This window comes from Euprymna scolopes, chromosome 5 (genome assembly GCF_053919585.1).
Source record: "Euprymna scolopes isolate OS-2025 chromosome 5, ASM5391958v1, whole genome shotgun sequence".
Taxonomy (NCBI): domain Eukaryota; kingdom Metazoa; phylum Mollusca; class Cephalopoda; order Sepiida; family Sepiolidae; genus Euprymna; species Euprymna scolopes.
In genome coordinates, this window is record NC_136486.1 from 131,734,188 (window position 1) to 131,750,725 (window position 16,538).

Here is a 16,538-nt window from a genome sequence, read left to right on the forward strand (position 1 = left end):
CGGTTCTGTTTGTCGATTTTATGAAAATCAGTTTTATGTATATCAGTTTTATGTATATCGGTTTTATGCATATTGGTGACAAGAATATCAGTTTTATTTGTGCGCGTTTTATGTATATCGGTTTTATATTTGTCGATTTTATGAATATCATTATTATACGTGTGAGTTTTATGTATACCAGTTTTAAGAATATCGGTCCCATGTATAACTATTTTATGTCTATTAGTTTAATGAATATTATTATATCATTGTTTTATGTATAATATTTTATATTCATGGTTTTATGCATATTGTTTTATGTACATCGGTTTTATTGTTACGTTGTTCTTATTTAGATGACGACTTATATATTTGTTGCTGTTCATGGTTAATAAGAGTCTTAGTAGAGAGTCTTAGAGGTTCATGTGTGTGATCCTGTTCCTGGATGCTAGATTTTATATATATATATATATCCATTGTGAGTGTTCATATTGTAGAGAGATGGAGACATTGGTGAGATATGGAGACAGGGTACATATAGAGAGAGAGACAGTTCTTATATATAACGAGACAGACAGGGTACAGATTATTACAGGAGAGCCTAGCAAGTAATTCAATGAGAGTAGATTTATGGATATCTTAATAGATAGACAGAGAGTGCGTTTGACATTTACATTTTGACAGTTGTAGATTTATATAAACACAAAGTTCATATTAATACAATTTCACTTTACCTTTGTTCTGGTAGAATGACACAACACAAGACGGCAGTTATAAAAACACATGATGATACGTTTATTCTTCTACCGCTCCAGAAGATATCTTACTAATGATGCAATTCTCTATCTGTATAAAAGCCAAGTACGTCCAAGGATAGAGTAATGCTGCCACATCTGGACAGGAGCTGCTAAAAACAGTCTATCCTGCCTTGACAGAGTACAAAATAGACTTCGTGACTTTGTGGGGGATGATCTTTTCTCTTCCCTGCAACCTCTCTTCCACAAAAGAGACATTGCGAGCTTGTCTCTGTTTTATCGTTATTTCCATGGTAAGTTCTCGTCTAAGCTCCATTCTCTGAGCCCCCCGCCAATCTTTCACGAAAAACACCCGACTAGCTGAAACCACTGTCAATAATTTTCCCCAGTCTTTATCCGTGCCTAAATCAAAACTTAGATTCCATGAACAAAGCTTCTTTCTCAGAACTGCACGGCTGTGGAACTCTCTGCCGCTTGCCTGCCCCCCCCCAAATTCAACTTGGATGTTTTCAAGTCTAACACAAACAAATTCTTGATGAACCGCCCCCTTAAATAATGAAAAAAGATTAAATTTTAAAGCAGAAATCGAGCTAAATATTGAGTCGCGAAAGTAACTTAGATATATGCATTTCTCTCCATCCTTGTCTCGATTTCTACCTCTCGCTACCTTTTTATTCCTCTCCATTATAGACGACTACTTTTATGAGGCAATAACACAACCTGGTTGTCCTGATACCAAAAGACATGTCTAGAAGAGAAAAGGATCTTAACGTTTGTTTAGTAATAATAACCTACTGATTTTCTCGCTCAGTAATGTTGTTTGTCTGAGTTATTTGTGGGTGTTTTGTTTGTTTGTTTGTTTGTTTGTTTGTTTGTTTGTTTGTTTTTTGTTTATTTTTTGTTTTTTCTTGTTTTGTTTTTTTGTTTTTTATCTTTTTTTCAAATTAAAAAAAAAAAAAAAAAAAAAAACGCCTTTCATGAGTTTGATTGCAGCTCTTCGCCGGTCCAGTACAGATATTGCCAGTGACAAATTGGCAAAACGAACGGCTGAGATCCGATAGCAACCTAGCGAGAGACGAATTCAAGGTAGAATTTTTATTAAGTAAAAAAATAGTTATGAATGAAAAGAATTTTCTACAACTTTAACGCATTCCTTTAGCACTTCATCGCTTAAGTCTGTTTTGCTTCCCATTTGTACATAGAGAGCAGAACAGATATCAGCATGATTCGCTTTACCCCTTCAAAAAATAAACCATATATTTTAAAATAAAATAAAAGCTATATACAGAATAATAAAAACATAACATGAATTTTAGAACTTTTTAACAAAATTGTCGGCCAACCTATCACCTCTTTCAATCAGTAAAGATATGAATGCCGACGTTATCTATTTTCTATTCATGTTTATTTCTTGTTTATAATTGATTCTATGTTTCTGAATTACATTAGTTGTATGTGTAAGAAACGTGATGGAATTCTACCAATTACTTAAATGAAAAAAATATTTATTTTTCAAACTACATTTTTACTCGGTGGGGGGATCACCGTTTACCAAGGGTCGTAGGTCACTCAAGAAAAAAGTTTAATGAGTGCCAGTTCGGCGGTAAAACGACATTGTGGTTATCGGTAATGGTAAAACTTGCGTAATCTTTATTTAAGAGGACAACTCAACAGGAATTTGTTCACGTTAGACTTGAAAACTGGCATGCTATAGTAAACTGGGAGGCAGTCCCGCGATATCGAGTCCCACAGAAGGGTAGTTGGAGGAAAGAGACTTTGCTCATGGAATTTGCGTTTTGTTTTAGGCACAGATAGATAATTAGGGGAATTGATAGCAGTGGTTGTAGTAAGACGAGTTTCTGCTGCGCATGTTCTATAGGGGGCATACATAGGAACTCAGTCGAGAAAATGATGTGAAAATAACGATGGAGCAGAAATAGACCCGCTACATCTCTTTTGTGTTAAAGAAGTTAGGGTGAAGGATATAGCTTCGCTCACTAGATTTCGAAGCCGGTTTTGAACTCTGCCAAGACAGCAAAGAGAACTCTTAGCAACTCTTCCCCGGATATGGCAACAATACTCCATCTTCGGACGTAAATGGCTCTTATATAGATAGAGGATTGCTTGACGAGTGAGATATCTATTGGAACAGTAGAATTATTCGAACCATTTTTCTAGATTATTGGAATTAATTTCTTATCAGTGATTTCGGAAGTCAATCTTTTATGCCCAATTATAAAAGTGTGAGCTCGGTTGAAAATATGTGTGGTTTGAACGTGATGCAGAGAAGAATGCTATTAAAGAGAGAAAACTTGATAATTCTCTTTTATGGAAAATGCATGAAGTTACTTCGTTTAACGAAAATGTTAACATTCTAGAATAGTTAGTAATAGTGTTTTCCCCCTTAAATATATTGTTAATAAGTTTCCATAAAAATATAGGGATACTTTGTCGGGCCTGAGAAATCTGAGGGATCAGTTTTCGATTTGATGTGATATTTAAAGGAGAGTGGGTTATAAAATAAACAGTTTCATGTGGTTTCAAGGTTCTATTCCTATACGGTGTAGATTTCTCTAAACTGATCCATTTAATTTGATTGGGTATTCTGAGCTCTTTAAATCATCAGTTCCGGTTACCGAGCACTACGTGGGAGGCGTTCAACCAGTTGTTTAAAAACTTATAGGCGTAAAAGCTTTGTTTAAACTGGTATTGTATAATGCTTATATATTTCTTAACCAGCTGTATTGTATAATGCCTGTATATTTCTTAACCAGCTGTATTGTATGATGCCTAGATATTTCTTAACCAGTTGTATTGTATAATGCCTATATATTTCTTAACCAGCTGTATTGTATAATGCCTATATATTTCTTAACCAGTTGTATTGTATAATGCCTATATATTTCTTAACCAGCTGTATTGTATAATGCCTATATATTTCTTAACCAGCTATATTGTATGATGCCTATATATTTCTTAACCAGCTGTATTGTATAATGCCTATATATTTCTTAACCAGCTGTATTGTATAATGCATATATATTTCTTAACCAGCTGTATTGTATAATGCCTATATATTTCTTAACCAGCTGTATTGTATAATGCATATATATTTCTTAACCAGTTGTATTGTATAATGCCTATATATTTCTTAACCAGCTGTATTGTATAATGCCTATATATTTCTTAACCAGCTATATTGTATGATGCCTATATATTTCTTAACCAGCTGTATTGTATAATGCCTATATATTTCTTAACCAGCTGTATTGTATGATGCCTATATATTTCTTAACCAGCTGTATTGTATAATGCCTATATATTTCTTAACCAGATGTATTGTATAATGCCTATATATTTCTTAACCAGCTGTATTGTATAATGCCTATATATTTCACAGCAATTCGATATCGTCTATGTAAATAATGGATATAGTTTTGTAATTTTTCAAAACAGTTTCCCTTGATTTGGCACGAATATTAAACAGTAATATCTGTACCTTAGGAAGGAGTACTTGGGCAAAGAGTTTATGCCAAATGTTTACTTTGATATATATATATATATATATATATATATATATATATATATATATATATATATATATATATATATATATATATATATATATATATATATATATATATATATCATGAAGTCTGTCAGTCTTGACGATGACCAGTCGGGGCCTCGGTTTTCAATACGCTAGAGTTTCATGCTTTTGTGATCATCAGTGTAAGAAGTGATAATTACTACTTGCCGGGAGACTCGAACGCAGTTACAAAACATTCTATTTTCTCTCGGATTCTTTTTACTCTGTTTTGTTTTGTTTTCTTTTCTTTTCTTTGTTTTTTTTTTTATATAAGAATATGCAGGCAACATGGTGGGTAGTTCATTCACTTGACTAGTTGAGAAGCTAAACGGCTTGAGTCCGACAAGATTTATGGAGTTTATTTTTTAATACTAGCATTATTTAAGCCCGGCGTTTCCAGGGTGTTTGGAGGTGTATGTTGAGCAAAAAAAAGCGGTCATTTTTTTTAACTTTGACCCCTATTATGACCCCTTAACATTTATTTTTTGGGACTCAAATCAAATTCTAAAGTTAAATTCATGTCTAAGGAACCTATATCTAAAAGGTCAAGTGTTTAGACCTAAAATTGGCGGAGGAGTTTGGTAGAGTTCTCAAAGGTAAAATCGTTGAACCTTGACCCTTTAACAGTCAAATTTCTGGCCGAAAACGGATTATAAAGATTTTCCCAAATCTCAGTACCTTGTATATCAAATTTCGAGTCTGTAGACTGAAAATTGACAGAGTTATTGCGTTGGAAAATGTACACACAAACACACAGACACAAACACACACACACACACATGTTCACTTTTATATATATACTAGCATGCGTACCCGGCGTTGCCCGGGTGTTTGGAGGTGTATGCTGAAAAAAAAAACGGTCATTTTTTTTTTAACTTTGACTCCTATTATGACCCCTTAAAATTTATTGTGTTGGTCTATAATTCCATTAAGTTAGATCCATGTCCAAGAAACCTATATCTAAAATTTCAAGTGTTTAGGCCTAAAATTGTCGGAGGAGTTTGGTAGCGTTCTCAAAGGTCAAATCGTTGAACATTGACCCCTTAACAGTGAAATTTCTGACTGAAAACCGATCCCATCGATTTTCCCAAATCTCAGTACTCTGTATATCAAATTTAGAGTCTGTAGACTAAAAATTGACAGAGTTATTGCGTAGGGAAACACACACGGACACGCACACACGTTCACTTTTATATATATATATATATATATATATATATATATATATATATATATATATATATATATATAGACTAGCATTTCAGCCTGGCGTTGCCCGCGTGTTTGGATATGTGTATTGAGCAAAAAAAAAGTGGTAGTAGGAAGGCAGGCTTGAACCTGTACCGTGAAGAGGGAAAGAACGGGGAAAAAACCTGACGTCCTTGCTGTTACGACCATCGCCAAACCGGAAGTTACGTATGTAAGGCAAGACAATCGAAAGAAGAGGATGACTTTCAAAAATATTTGCGAAAAAGCGACCCTCCCCCCGTAGAAAACTGTCCAGTTGAAGGTGAAGATATTAATGTTTTTAGCCAATTTTTCGATATTTGTCGTCTGAAATGTCGAATTTCAAAACGATACTGATCTTGGTAAAATCCGTCGCCCCTATCGAAAGTTTTAGGCAGACATGCAAACATACATACATACATTTATATATTGGTAACTAAAAATTTTCGACCCAAACCGATTAAAAAACTTGTCCTATTTCGAAATACCCTTTATGTAAAATGTCAAATGTTTAGACCAGAAATTGTCTGAGTAATTTGGTAGAGACCGCAGGGGTCAATTTTTGTTTAACTTTGACCCCTATTATGACTCCTTAAAATTTATTGTTTTGGGCTCAAATCAAGTTATTAAGTTAGCTCCATGTCCAAGGAACCTATATCTAAAATTTCAAGTGTTTAGACCCAAAATTGGCAATGGAGTTTGGTAGAGTTCTCAAAGGTCAAATCGTTGAACTTTGACCTCTTAAGAGCCAAATTTCTGGCCGAAAACGGATTAGAAAGAGTTTCCCAAATCAGTACACTGTATATCAAATTTCGAGTCTGTGGACTGAAAATTGACAGTTATTGCGTAGGAAAATGTACACACACAGACACACAGATACACACAAAGACACGTTAACTTTTATAGATTAATAGATAGATAGATTTTATGTGGTTATATCCCTCTTTAATTTAGATATCCTTTCCTACTAATATGACACGTTTATTTTTGCTGCTGTTTCTTATTCTCATTTTCTGTATTGTTATTAGGGTTATGACAAGAGAATATTCTGTTCAGTATTTTGACTCTAGAGTTTATATCCAACACAGTTAGACACAGTTAATCAATCGAAAGCCACATCACTCTATCTAAAACATATAATATATTAACTGATATATACCCCGAGAGTCAAAATAATGAAAAGTATATTCTGATGTTATAGCCCTAATATTATTTAACAACTAGAAATGTTGGCCCGTTAAAAACGGGCAAAAGTTATAGACCGTTGACTTAGGATGAATGCTTTATGCCTAATCGATATTTAAATGTGATTAAATTTGTCCTCATTTTTGCATTAACTACAAATCTTTATTGATCTCTATTAATCCCTAACAGTGCAGTGAACTAATACCATAATAGTTCGCTGCACCTTATCATAACAAAGTTTTATAAAAAACAAAAAGGTTGTCTAGAACGGTCCAGTAATTTTCAAGAAAACGTGGAGCGGACAGACATACATACAGACAGGCAGACTAAGACAAATATAATATAGAGTCTAACATTGATGATACTCGAATCTTTCGAATGTTGATTAATGTTGAGCTCTATTGTTGCCAATAGCATACGTAGTTTTTTTTGTTGTTGTTTTTTTTTGTTCTTTTACTTCATCAACTCCTGCCGTCGTTTTCTCAATTAATATTGGTACTTTTTTTTCATTTTATCCTACTCTTACTTTTATTTTATTTTCCACTGACATTGACCCTTAATTCTTTTACTATGATAATCGCTTTCATTCCCATAACAGCTTAGAACAATATTAATGAATTTAAAAAAATTAATTTCATTTAATCCCTTCTTTCTTTTGAATTATAACCTTTATTCATGTAACTGATTCTATTTGTCAACGCATTTGTCTTTATCATCAAATTCTTTTCTTCAAATTCTATGATCGCCTTTCTTTAGTTCCTTTTACTATCCACCTGTCGACATTCTGATATTACCTCCCTTGTTTTTTTTTGTTTTTTTTTCGTATTTTACGTTTATTAACATTTCTTTCTTTTCCATTTCCTCTTTTCCTCAAATTTTTTTACCTAATCTTCCATTCCATCGCCCCATCCCTCTTTTTTACTCGGTCAGTTAACTTCCTTTAAGATTTTTTTTAATCCTCTTTCTACATCCGGGGTTTTGTCGACTTTTCTCTTCTCCGCTGTGCACGTTTAATCCAATCCCTTCTTTTTGCTTTTCTTCGCCTTCTTTATCCTCTTGTACCTTAATGTGTCTTCTTTACTTCCACCATCTTCGACGTTTATTATTTTACATCTTTGTTGTGACGCCATCTTAAATTTGAATTCATACACTCGAAATCATATTTATAGAATAACATTAACAATTCATAGGGAAATTTGTCAACAAATGCTAAACATGAGAATCGATTCAAAGTTTCAGTCGCTTTAGCCATGCTTAGCTGAGCGTCATTATAAATTAATAGGTTTTATAAAAAGAAAAAAATATATATTTGTAGCGAATACAATATCTAAAGCGAAGAAAATCAGAGATCTCAGATGAAAACTATGTAGTATTGAAAAAAACGGTGTTGTAATACTGTTGCAATAAAGACATTATGATATAAATAAATTATGAAGGCATTCGCAATTATAGTAATAAAAATTAATTGAAAAAAGGCGTAATTTTCTAATTAAAAGGCTTAAATTATTTACGCAATTATTTAAAGTTAAATGTGTTTCGGCATTTTTCCGCAAACTTATGTTTACTAAATAAAACATAAAACAAAATTTAACTTTCTGGCCCTTAAAAAAACAGGGAATGGTTATAGCCCGTTGACTTAGAATGAGTGCTTCATGCAAAATTAATGATTGAATATGATTAAATTTATACTTATTTTAGCATTAAATCTTTATCTTTATTCACCCCTGTGACCTCTGTCTGTGTGTCGAACGGATGATACAATGTCTAGTTCGTTGCACATTATCATAACAAAGATCCATACAAATTTTCAACCCGATCGGCCAATAGTTTCCTAGGAAGTGTACAGAGTAAATGCGGCATTGTTGTGACTAATCCCTATTAACTCCTAACTGTGTATAGAGCAGATAGCATAATTCTTAGTTCGTTGCACCTTATCATAACAAAGGTCCACACAAAATTTCAGCCATATCGACTCATTAGTTTCATAAAAAAACAAAAATGGAGCAGACACACAGATATAATGACAGACTAAGAGAAATATATTCTAAATTATTTTTGGCAAGTTTAAATAATGTTTGTTTTCATTAACATTAGATAGGTTACGGGGCACACAAACGGGATAATACAAACTCTACATGTTGGACAAATACAATACGGCTTCTGAGAATTTTGTCGAAAAGATGCAACAAATTTAGATGTAAAGTCATATCTAACCAGGGGAGATAACTACACCTTCCTTACATATTTTATTAAGAAAGAGAGTATATCTCTTGATTATGTATCACTTAAGAATTACTTCTTTTCTTTTTTATCGAACATTCGCAGAGTCATACTGTATTTTTTTATTGTCATCTGTTTCAAACATATGTAATCTCACATGCATAATTTTTATTTATTTATATAGAATGCACTTCAGTTGTACTACAAATAAAATCGTCCTTCTCGTGTCTGATCATAAAAATGCACACGGTACAATATGAACAAAAGCAACTGTTATCAACACTTAAATCAACACAGATAACTGCTTAGTGATTGACGACACAGAATCAAAACCTAAATGTGCCAAGTTCGAATCCAGTTTATTTTATAGAAACGCTTTCAGTAAAACCACGCCTGACCTCATGTTTAACCTCGTTGAAAGGAGATAAATAAATTACTTCTGCACTCACACAAGACAGTGACTGCAAGCATTTCAATATCCATCTCGATTCCACAAAAGATCAATGAGGAAGATACAGTTGTGAGAAACTTTAGATTGATTGGGATTATCGACCACTGGATTCAGAAAGTTGACAATAGTAGTCTTATAACAAAAGTTAGCTAAACTGCCATTCAATCAACACCTTGCTAAGAAAACAAATATATAAAAACGCCACTTTCTTCAATATCCTTTTTGATAGAGCTTTTTCTTTACTTTTTCGCATTAATCTTTTTTAATGCTTGGCCTGTACTAATTTCTTGTTCCAACAATTCACTTTTCATCTTTTACACAACTATTGATTCGAATTAAGGTAATTGCGAAATAATGAAAACTTTCTTTTTGAATTAGCTTAAAAGGATATACGTCTGTAAGGAGGGAATAATTTTTCTATTCCTCTTTACAGACGTATATCCTAGAAAAAGTCCGTCTGTACGAAAAGCGCTTTGGGTTTCGTTCTTTTTGCATTTCGTGATTTTTTCTTTTTTTCTTTTTTTTTTTTTTTCTTAATCGACTTATTTCTTTTATAACATTCCGAATAGTGTTCACTTTTTCTAGGGTTGTATTACACTTCGTGATCTTTTTTGATCGACTTATGTATTATTTTTTAACATTTGATTATGGTTTACTTCTTTTCATTATTTTAAAATTTTGCTATTCTAATAAAAATTATATATATATATATATATATATATATATATATATATATATATATATATATATATATTTGCTGAAATTTTGAAATACTTTAAAAATCAGATTTATAATGCTGTAAAATTAAAGTCTATATAAATATTAGTATCAATATTTATAAGACAATCAAAATTAGATTTTTTTTCTTTTAAAAAAAGCTCAATATTCGAGATAGAGCAATAGTAAAAATGAAATTTTGTAATTAAATTCAGTAAATTTTAAAAATTACGAAAAATTTATTATTTTACAATAAATACAAAATTTCAAAGTTTTCTTTTTTCTTAATCTGTGGATTTTCAACAAACAGCTCATCTTATCAGATGAAATCTTTTTACCAAAATAAAGTTTATAAGTTTCGATAAATTTTGCTACTTAGCGCATATATTCCAAAAATAAAAAGCCTGGGTTATATTTTAATTTTGATAGCTTAATACGGAGGGGGTTTCTTCTTCTCTAGTTTTGGCTTATAATCTTTACAGCGCAGGAATGAACTTCGTTCATAATGTAACAATCTGTGTCCACCATCACCTGATTCTCATTCTTCTGCAAAATGTATTGCCTGATGATGTCATTGTCCAATGGCATATCATGCAGTTCATTTCTAGGTATGTTCATGGATGGGGGAGCCTGAGCTCAGACATTCTATTGGTTGATATGCCCACTCAAAAATAACAGCGAGACATGTTATTAAATGAAGTCAAATTCAACAACCAGGGTCATTTCAAATCATTTTTACATCATAGTCACCCCTCATCAAGGTCTAAAGGCTACTCAAGGATAAGGGTTAATGGGCATTGTTATTGAAATTTGATAATTTAATTTATTTTAGTTGACGGCTCTTCAAGAACTTGATCACGTTTGACTTGAAAACGATCATAATATAGTGAGCCGAGAAGCAGCTCAGTGGTATTGTGTTCACAGACAAGTAGTTCTAGAAAAAACTCTGTTCATGGAATTTTCGCTTATATTTAGGTACAGATAGAGAATAAAGGAAATTCGTGATAGTTATTGTAGCTAGTCGAGTGTTTTAACTGATATATTCACAAAATGCTTAAGTTCCGCATTGAGAATCTTCAACACCGATGTTCTCGAAATGACAGGTTCTTATAAGAGTCGATGTATTGATTTCCTTTAGATTCTTCAAGGCGTTCGCTTAAATATTTTTAGGAATTAGGTTTGAACGATGTTAACCACTGTGGTCTTTGTGGGCATCTCTTCTTTGTCTCCTGGAGTTCAGCCACTAAACGCTAAATTGTCTTCTATCAGGTGTATTAATTCTGCCAAACTCTTTCCTGCATTGAGGGACTGATTTTGTGCCAAAGTATAAATTTTTATCCGCTGCCGCGTATTGCAGCATCCGTTTGATTCCTTATTAGTGCCAAAAGAATCTCACAGGTCTGCTATTTACACCTCTTGAAAAATATGGACAAGAAATTGTCAACATAACTTTCGAAAAAAAAAAGCAAATACGACTCTTTTTTTTTACCTGTATACACGTAAGTATATGTGTAATTATTTACGTTACTGAAAGAATTTATATGTCGCTATTTCCTTCACACTTGTCTTTTACGCATCTTTCATGTACATTAATTTCTTTTTTCTCTACTTCTTGTTGTATTCGTCAAGAGACAACCTGAAATATTCATTAGTGTTTCAAATATCGTTTCTTTTCTGTGACTTTCTTCTTTTTTTTTTTTTTGACTATTCAGTATGCGTAGGTTCTCCGTATCTTCATCCTCTCTTTTTGTCTGTCATCGTCGCCGTCGCATTTTCATCTTTGCGTTGATTCTGATCGTCTTGCTGTTGTGCTTTGCATGAAATGATCGTTGATCGTCTCGTCAGTTTAGCTATACCAAATATAATATTCGTGTACTGAAAAGGAAATTAAGACGTTTGCTGAAAGTTTCCGATTTTATTTTGAGGAGAAATGACTACACATGAGTGAGAGATCATAAATCTACTTAACTTCTAATTAGAGAAAAAATGGACATAATGAATTACATTGCGTTCTTAGCCATTATAAAAGTTTTCCTTTCAGTTATTACAGTATAATTGGCGATCTCCCCGCTTAAAGTTCCATAGACAACTGAATTTCAAGCTATCATTTATCTGTTAATTCGATAAACGTAACGTCATTACTCATATCGACTCATATCTCTTTTCTGTCCAGCCTATATAACCTCGTCTCTCGGGAACGTTTATGATTTAAGATCGAAGTAACAGTCTGTTTTGTAGATTTCGTGTTACCACGACCTGCACTATTCACCATACTCAAATACTCCTACTAGCTCATGTAATCGTTAACCAGCATAATGGAACATATGTATGTACTCCAACCGGTATATATATATATATATATATATATATATATATATATATATATATATATATATATATATACATATATATATATATATATATATATATATATATATATTAATGAAAACAAAGGGATGTAGTGCTTACCTGATATACGCAATGGTAAACTTCAAACTAATATAAATAACAGTATTTATGTATAAAAAATTTTATCCCAGCCGAATTAAAAAAGCTCAATACGCAATAGAGAGTAGAGCTTATTATAAGAGAAAGAAAATTAAAACTGTAAGTTGAACTTTACACTCAAAATTTATTGTTCGACTGAATACTCCAAAAAAAAAACAATTTATAAAGACCTTATTCCGCGGAGTTTCAAAGAATGCTATTCTAATTATTCTTCTCATCAGATGACATAAAGAAATTAGCAAATTATATTTGTAGCAATGCTACAATTTGCTACTTAAGGCATTAAGTGAAACCGCAATTTATTGTAGTTATAAATTGACAAATAAAAAAATGAAAAAACATTGGATATGTTAAAAACTAATATAAAAACAACCCGCGCATAATATTTCAGCTTGAATGAAACTCCTCTCGAGTTGATCCAAAATGCAAAATAGTTCTTTAGATAGAATGTATTCCAAAATAAGTCCAGCGTGACAATGCATATAATCCGTTTGGAAAGTTTTCAAAACAGTTGAAATAATGAAAATTATTTTTTTCCGGGCAGTGCAGTAGTCCAAAGAGGAGTCTGTCCCTAATCAAATGGGACCTAATAGTAAAAAGAAAGAAATCCAATATGAGAACCTTCATCATCGGCTTAATTGGAAAAAGTGATTTCAAGCGGGAAAAAAATCCGTGAAAGCTCGTATTACTGTGACCGGAAATAGTCTAGACAGAATGAAACAGATCTTTCTATAAAGTGTTAAATTCGGTGTCATTATTAAACAAGATTGTAGGAGTGATGATTATAATTTTTTAAGTGTTGCAGAATTATAGCTTATTAAGGCTGTCAAAAAGTCATGATGATGTCTACCATCTCTTCAGAGGAGGAAATATTAGCAAATAATTATAATGGTTTACACCTTATTTGCTAAAGTCAGTGAAACATGGAAAATCACAATTAAAAGTTGTTTAAGTATTTAAATGTCATAAAGTAAGACATCGAAATCCTATAGGATAAGGTATTATAATATTTCAAATGTATTCTTTGTCTTACATAGAATAATAAAAAATCTTTTGATTTGAAATTCAAACATTTCACCTCATAAATTTTTAAATTTAGTGAATGACTAAAATTTGATAGATATATATGTGAAACAACTGTGAAAAGCTGAAATTTTTACAACCGGTAGTCGTTATCATCCATAATAACATACTAAAATTTGAATCATTTGCAAAGGATTGAAAAAGAATTATAACAATTATTTATTTATTTTCAAAATAGGAACGTCCAAAAGTAATGATTCACATTTTAGTATGTTATTATGATAACGACTACCAGTTGTCAAAATTTCATCTTTTCACAGTTGTTATTTCTAATAGATATTAGGTTTTAAAAAATTTCCCTTAGTTTTGGACGCTACTGTATATATATATATATATATATATATATATATATATATATATATATATATATATATATATATATATATATATATATACCGTCTAAAGAAGCTTTAAGTAAGAAAAAAATGTAAAAATAAAAATGAAGAATGCAGTTTAAATTCCCGGAAAAAAGAAACTAAATTTAACCTATCGCAGACTTAGCACCTACATAATCCAACGTGCAAAAGGTTTATAATTACAAAAGAGAATTCAATTATATAAGGATGAAAAAAAGGCATTAACTAAAATTGTTAAATAGAAATAGACTTAACACTTGCATAAGCCGATTTTTCAAAAGTCTCCAATTATAAAAGAGAATTTAACTATATAAGGATGAAAAAAGGAAACCTTAACTAAAAAATTTTAAATAGAAAACGGGGATCAGCAGCTGCTTACCATGTAGTTGTTTCGGAGATTTAAAGAGAAGACAGCTGTTAACATTAACATTTAAATTAATTTGCACAAATCAATTCATGTTCGTTCCTCTAGGTTACTCCAACAGATCCAAATCATAATAAAAACAAAAACTAAATCCACAAACGGTAGAGTTTCATCAGCAATGACGGTTAATAACTACACTTTACTAAAAAAAAAAAAAATCATAGTCTGGAAAGAAAGTTGAATTTTTAATTAAAATGTTATATATATATATATATATATATATATATATATATATATATATATATATATATATAAGTGTGTGTGTGTGTATGTGCGTATCTGCGTATGTATACAGACATATATGGCTATATGTCTATCTTTTAGTTTATAAAAAAATATATTTTAAGGCATATACTGTTTATAATATCGACTACGTTGGCTCAAATAACAAGCTCAATAAAGACGTGTAGTTAACGTCGCCTTATACAGTATATAAAAAATTGGCCCCGGAGTATCATTTGCAATTTACAAATGATACGATCAATTTACTGAGAGAAACATTTAATGAATTAATGATTTCACGAAATGAACCTGTCAACTAACCACCTCGTCCGTGCAATTTAACCCCATTAGATTTTTTTCTTTCTGTATATGTAAAGTCCCCTAGAAGACATCAATCTCTGTGGAAGACAACAATCAACGCGTCATTATTAAAATACAGCCTAATTTAATGCGTAATGTTTGCGAAAATTGGACTCTAGATTACGCCATATACGCACGAGCCGCGGAGTTATATGCTCGAAATTAAGGCATGACAGGAAAACAAATGAACACATATCTAAAGAAATGGCAAAAACACTAGAGGATGACCTCCAATCTGTAGTGGAATGGGGACATAAATGGATGGTCACATTCAATGCTGCCAAAACCAAACTGGTTTCCTTCAATAACTACAAGAAACCTTCTCTGCCACCAATAGCAATGGCCAGTGACTCCCTGTCTGAGAGTACATCTTTCAAACTGCTTGGCCTAACGTTCACAGAAAACATGAGCTGGAACAATTATATTGAAAACATTGCCAGGGCCGCTGCAAAAAAGGTAGGCTCTCTCTACTGTGCTAGAAAACTACTGACACCTGAAAGTATCCTGTATCTCTATAAGGCCACCATTCGCCCATGTATGGAGTATTGTTGTCACATCTGGGCTGGTGCGTCTACTACTAGTCTCTCGCTCCTAGACAAGGTTCAAAAAAGAGTCGCCAATCTGATAGATCTAAGCTTCAGCCTTTGTCCCATCGACGAAACGTTGCATCCCTCTGCTTGTTCTACAAGTATTTTAATGGTGAGTGCTCTGACGAACTGCAGACACTTGTGCCCCCACGAGACGCAGACACCCTCGACAAACCTGACAGGCAGCTAATTCCCACCCCCACACAGTAGAGATTCCTAGATGCAAAAGATCCTTCTACTCCAGTAGTTTCTTCCCCAGAACCGATAGACTCTGGAATTCCATTCCAGGATCATGCTTCACTAACTGTACTGACATGCAGTGGTTCAAGTGCAATGTGAACCGACATCTTGCTGCCCAAATCCCTACATAGTGCCCCCGTAGTTGCTGACCCTGATAGTATCCCCCTACACCTGAGTGGCAATGTGCCTTGTTTGGGGTGAAAATGTAATTTAAAAAATCGTAAGTACCAAAGATTAATCTTTTGAATAAACCACATATTTGTATGATAAAATATTTTCTGTGAATTATTTTAATTTAAATGTCAAATTTCACTATATATATATATATATATATATATATATATATATATATATATATATATATATATATATATATATATATCTGTCCATATGATATCTTCGGCATTTCGGCTTGTGTGGTAATAAAACTTCTCAAATGCACTTGTGATGTTAGGCTGTGTAAGATTTTAACTTTGGTAAAAATCGCCTGTTCTTTCTTTCATCGGATTATTTCGATCATCGATTATCGATACTTATCGAAAATATTTCGGCACAAAACCTAAGAACACTGTCAGGCACATTAAGTACCTTCGTGTGAAATTTCACATACATCGACCCAGCCGTTTGCGAGTCCA